The sequence below is a fragment of the Kogia breviceps genome, chromosome 16 (assembly GCF_026419965.1).
Source record: "Kogia breviceps isolate mKogBre1 chromosome 16, mKogBre1 haplotype 1, whole genome shotgun sequence".
In the NCBI taxonomy this organism is placed as follows: Eukaryota; Metazoa; Chordata; class Mammalia; order Artiodactyla; family Physeteridae; genus Kogia; species Kogia breviceps.
The window spans coordinates 24,080,467-24,086,466 of record NC_081325.1 but is presented as its reverse complement, the minus strand read 5'-3'; positions in this window follow the sequence as shown (position 1 = coordinate 24,086,466).

Here is a 6,000-nt window from a genome sequence, read left to right as displayed (position 1 = left end):
TCAGATGGCAAAGGAGGAAGAATTGGAACGTATCTTGGTTATGATCTCCCTCTTGAACAATCAAGTCATCTCCCTGTGTGTGTGTGTGTGTGTGTGTGTGTGTGTGTGTGTGTGTGTACTATTTAAGCATTTCACAAAACTGCTATACATGGACATTTTTCTCTTCAGAGACCAGTCTGAATATAGCAAAGAGAACTGGAACCACCCCTGGGCTGAGCTGGAAGAAGCTGACAGCTGGATCCCAAGCCAGTTTTTTTTTTTTTTTTTTTTTTTTGCGGTACGCGGGCCTCTCACTGTCGTGGCCTCTCCCGTTGCGGAGCACAGGCTCCGGACGCGCAGGCTCAGCGGCCATGGCTCACGGGCCCAGCCGCCCCACGGCATGTGGGATCCTCCCGGACCAGGGCACGAAATCGTGTCCCCTGCATCGGCAGGTGGACTTCCAACCACTGCGCCACCACGGAAGCCCCCCAAGCCAGTTTTTAATACGTAACATCCTACAGTGTTTCTTCTTGCAGCACTCAAGACCTCTCTTCACTAATCATTTTTTATTAGGGGGGACAACATTAAACAAAACCCCAAAACCTCAACAACATAAAAATCTCTGAAACCAAGCCAAGGATGCAGACGGCACCAGAAGGGATTGTAGGCAGTGGGGACTCCTCTTACAAAGGGGGCTTGTTAATTTATGCTAGGTCCTCACGTGCTTGTCTCTAGATGGAATCATTTGCAAGAGCTCGGAGTATATTTTCCTATGCTTACCATCAGTGAACACCCTTAAAAGCCATTTTGGGTGATAGAAGAAGAGTTTAGGCGGGGAACAGGTTTTCAGAGCTCTTGGGAGTTTCATTGTCTCCATGACTGTACCATACTTTTATCTGTTAACATGGAGACTTATCTAAAACAGATCTAATCTGGAGGCATGGATCTCAAGGAAGGCAGCCATCCTGTTGCGTTGACCCCCGCAGCATCCTGGGCTGTCGCTAGCTTTGTTTCCGTCCACTTTTCTTTGAGGGAAGTGCTTGGCATTGACACGTTCCCACCAGTCTCTGTGTTCATCCTCTTTGTGGCTTTCCCACTGCTTCGGTTTTTTTTGTTTGTTTGTTTGTTTGTTTTTGATACACTGAGCCCGGGACCTCCTTCCTACTGGAATCGAATGGGCCACCTTGCCTTTGAACTGTCAGTGGCTGTTAAGAAAAACACTTCTGCCTTACTCCTGTTCCTTGGGGCGCTAGTTCTAAGTGTCAGCTTGGATAGGTACGGCATCCAATTGTTTGGTGAAATATTAGCCTAGACACTGCTGTAAGGTATTTTTTAGATGTGGGTAACATTTAAATCAGTAAACTTTGAGTAAAGCAGATTCCTCTCCATAATGTAGGTGAACCAATCTGTTGAAGAGGAAGAGCAGGCCGCTGCTGGAAAGGCTGTACCCAAGGGGCACTGTCAGAGGTAGTGGGGCTGCTCCAGGACCCAAGTTTCCTGCTACTCAGCCTGAGGTCACCGACTGCTGTGTGGGTGCCGGTGTCCCCCGTGTCTGCCCAGCAGTTCCCTGCTGAGGAACGGGCTGTGCTCCCTGTGCTCAGGCCACTGGGGGGGGGTGCGGACCACCGCCAAGTGGTCTGAAGTGTTCTTCCACGGACTCTTCACCGGAAAATGGAAATAAGGTTGATAAAAAAGTGAATTAAGAGTATTTGCTGTGGATTATTAAGAGGGTTAAATGAAGGTGGACCTGCCACACAGTGAATGCTGTATGTTTATTGAATTAATCTAGTATCACAGGCTGTTGATTTGATGTTGTAGGCATAAAAAGATGTCCGTGTATGTACTATTATTGCGTGAGGAGCGGTGGAGAAAACTGTGGAATACCCTTCATAGTGTTCCCAAATTGTTGTTTCTAGTTTTTCTGAAGGCATGTGGTTGGCGTGGTGGTGAAGGAAAGAGCATGAACGTTTGGAGGTAAATAAAGCCACCTTCAGGGGCTTCCCTGGTGGCACAGTGGTTGAGGGTCCGCCTGCCGATGCGGGGGACACAGGTTCGTGCCCCGGTCCGGGAAGATCCCACATGACGCGGAGCGGCTGGGCCCGTGAGCCATGGCCGCTGGGCCTGCGCGTCCGGAGCCTGTGCTCCGCAACGGGAAAGGCCACAACAGTGAGAGGCCCGCGTACTGCAAAAAAAAAAAAAAAAAAAAAAAAAAAAAAAAAAAAGCCACCACCTTCAAATCCTTGCTCTCCCATCTGTGAGCTTTATGGTTGAGAGCAAATGATATTATCTTCTGGAGACTCCAGACTTTTTCTTTTTTTTTTAGTTGAAGAATAGTTAATCTACAGTGTTGTGTTAATTTTTGCTGTACAACAAAGTGATTCAGTTGTACATCTATATATACATTCTTTTCCATTTATCATAGGACACTGATTACAGTTCCCTGTGCTCTACAGTAGGACCTTGTTGTTTATCCATTCCATATATAATAGCTTCCATCTGCTGACCCCAGCCTCCCACTCCATCTCTCCCCCGACCCCCTCCCCCTTGGCAACCACAAGTCCATGAGTCTGTTTCTGTTTCATAGATAGGTTCATTTGTGTCATAGTTTAGATTTTACATATAAGTGATATCATATGGTATTTGTCTTTCTCTTTCTGACTTCACTCAGTATGACAATCTCTAGGTCCATCCATGTTGCTGCACATGGTATTATTTCATTCTTTTTTATGGCTGAGTAGTATTCCATTGTGTATATGTACCACATCTTCTTTATCCATTCATCTGCTGATGGATTTAGGTTGTTTCCCTGTCTTGGCTATTGTGAATAGTGCTGCTATAAACATAGGGGTGCATGTATCTTTTTGAATTATAGTTTTCTCCAGATATATGCCCAGGAGTGGGATTGCTGGATCATATGGTGATTCTATTTTTAGTTTTCTGAGGAACCTCCATACTGATTTCTATAGTGGCTTCACCAACTTACATTCTCACCAAAAGTAGGAGGGTTCCCTTTACTCCACATCCTTTCCAGCATTTGTTATTTGTAGACTTTTTAATGATGACCATTCTGACTGGTGTGAGGTGATACCTCATTGTAGTTTTGATTTACATTTCTCTAATAATTAGCAATGTTGAGCATCTTTTCATGTGCCTATTGGCCATTTGTATTTCTTCTTTGGAGAAATGTCTATTTAGGTCTTCTGCCCATTTTTCAGTTAGGTTGTTTGTTTTTTTGTTATTGAGTTATATGAGCTGTTTGTATATTTTGGAAGTTAAGCCCTTGTTGGTCACACATTTGCAAATATTTTCTTCCATTCTGTAGGTTGTCTTTTCACCATTTTTTATGGTTTCCTTTGCTGTGCAAAAGCTTGTAAGCTTGATTAGATCCCATTTGTTGATTTTTGTTTTTATTCCTATTGCCTTGGGAGACTGACTTAAGAAAACATTGCTATGATTTATGTCAGAGAATGTTTTGCCTATGATCTCTTCTAGGAGTTTAATGGTGTCATGTCTTATGTTTAAGTCTTTAAAGCCATTTTGAGTTTATTTTTGTGTACGGTGAGAGGGTGTGTTCTAACCTCATCGATTTACATGTGGCTGTCCAACTTTCCCAACATCACTTGCTGAAGAGACTGGACTCCAGACTTTTTAAGACTCTCAATTTGACCCTGGCTTGATAGGGGTGGAGGTCTTGAGAAGTATGCTTAGGTGGGTCCGTAGAGAATTCACCTTGAGAGGATGCATGCTTTGGTGACTCACCCTAGCTGACAACCGCCGAGAAGCAAGCCTTCTGAATGTGACACCATGTCATGCCACTGGAATCTTCCCCAATTTTGCCACAAAATTTGTCCCAAACTGCTCAAGAATGATGGTTATAGACATACTGGAAGCCTTATAAAGAGCTATAAAACCTCGTGAGTAGAGCAGCAAAAGTAATTGGGGGTAGAGGACAAGCGTAGAACAGAACAGCTGCCTTTGGAAGGTGAAAGGTCTTTCCTGTGAACAGCTGTGAGAAGCCCCAACTACGCACAAGGCTGGGGGATGGAAGGAAGCTCGACACCCCGGGGACATTGCTTGGTGACGGTGGAGGTGGTATCCATTTTTAACAGCAACAATAAAATTGGGATTTTTTTTTTTTTTCTCGTTCTCTCGAGTAGTGTTTCTTAGCCTAGTAGAGAGGTTACTGCCCCCCAGGGGACATTTGACAATGTCTGGAGTCATATTTGACTGTCACGCCTGGGGTAAGGGGTGCTGTTGTCATCCAGTGGCATCTAGAGCTGCTAAGCAGCCCGCGGTGCACAGGACAGCCTCGCAACAAAGTATCTGACTCCAGTTGTGACTAGTGCAGAGATGGAGAAACCCTGCTGTAGAGACCCTCCCTGCCCTACGCGAAGGGGAGGCTCTCCGAATGCGTGCTGTCAGACTGCTGGCGGTAAAAGCATAGGAGGCACATTGCAGCCTGTAGGAGAACAGGAGACTCAAATGTATTTTGGATGTTTCCTCCAAGACAAAGGATTTCATTCAAGGCCGAGTTTGGTGCTACGGGAGCTGCCACATTAAAACCAGGTATTAGATCGAAGGATGTGAAACCAGTTCACCTCATTGCCTCAGCGTGATGGTGAGATAAAGCCAAGATGGATTTCATGACAGTGTGAGAGCTTCCCCGACAAAGTGATCTTGTGTCGGCCATTCATTTGGTGCTTTCTGTGTGGTCTCCTGTTGCTCCAGGTTTCATCTCCCCAGTTAGAGGGCAAACTCGGAGCAGCCGAGGGCTACGGATTCTCCCCTTTTCTGGGCCTCCTGCCATTCCTAACAAAGGGCAAGCCCTCAGGAAAGGAATGTGTAATAAAGGAAAGTCACCACCTAGTTCAATGTAGTCCAAAGGGCTGACAACCTGAAAAAAAAAAAAAAAATTAGGACAGGAAGAGGAAAACCATCCTCAGTGAGGAATGTTCTAAAATTAGAGTCTGCAGTACAGGGATTGTATTTCCTCAGAATATTAATGTGCCCTCCCTGTAGTACATCATCGAGATTTCACTGGAAAATTAGGAAGGGCAAGGGAAGAGTTTCAGGCCGGAAGGCTATTTTGAATATCTTAAGTGATTGAAATAAGCAAATTTAAAAATGAACTTGTTTTCTTCAGGACCAGATTAATGACAAGGCAGTAAGTGTTAGGTCATTTTTATGGTGGCAGATCGGAAGCCTCAGAGGATTCTTGTGTCCTAAAGAGCTGTTCATCAAAATATTTTCCAGTTTCTTCAAGTTGCAAGGGAACATAAAGAATGGTGTTTCCAGTCTACCCTGCTTAAGAGGTTGTGACCTGTTCAAGAAAACTTAGTGGCAGGGCTTCCCTGGTGGCGCAGTGGTTGAGAATCCGCCTGCCGATGCAGGAGACACGGGTTCGTGCCCTGGTCCGGGAAGATCCCACATGCCGCGGAGCAACTAAGCCCGTGAGCCATGGCCGCTAGGCCTGCGCGTCCGGAGCCTGTGCTCCGCAACGGGAGAGGCCACAACAGTGAGAGGCCCGCGTACCGCAAAAAACAAACAAACAAACAAACAAACAAAAAAAAACAAAACTTAGTGGCAAAGTCAGGACTAAAACCAGTTTCTCAGCTGCTACACTATCATCCTATGCTGCTTCACCTGCCATTTGTCCTGGTGCCTGAGAGTCCACCACTGACAGGTAGGGAGATGAAAAGAGGGTAGGTGTTTGGTCAGGCAGATAGATGTGGGCATGTATCCAGCTTTGCTGCTCCCTTTCTGTGGGGCTTGATTAGCTTTCCTGACTCTTGGTTTCTCATCTGGGAGGAGAGAAAGTGATAGCCACGAGCAGTTTATTGATCTGTGCCACGAAGGTTTCTGGGTCTCCTAAAGCTCTTTATTGTAATGCAGTTATTACAAGTTTCCATAACTTAGACTAGCGCTTCTCAGAATGTGATTCGGGAAACACGTGTTCTGCAAGATGTCTTCAGAAGTTTTCTCTGATTAATGTGTCTCGTGGCTAAATAAGTGTCTGAGACA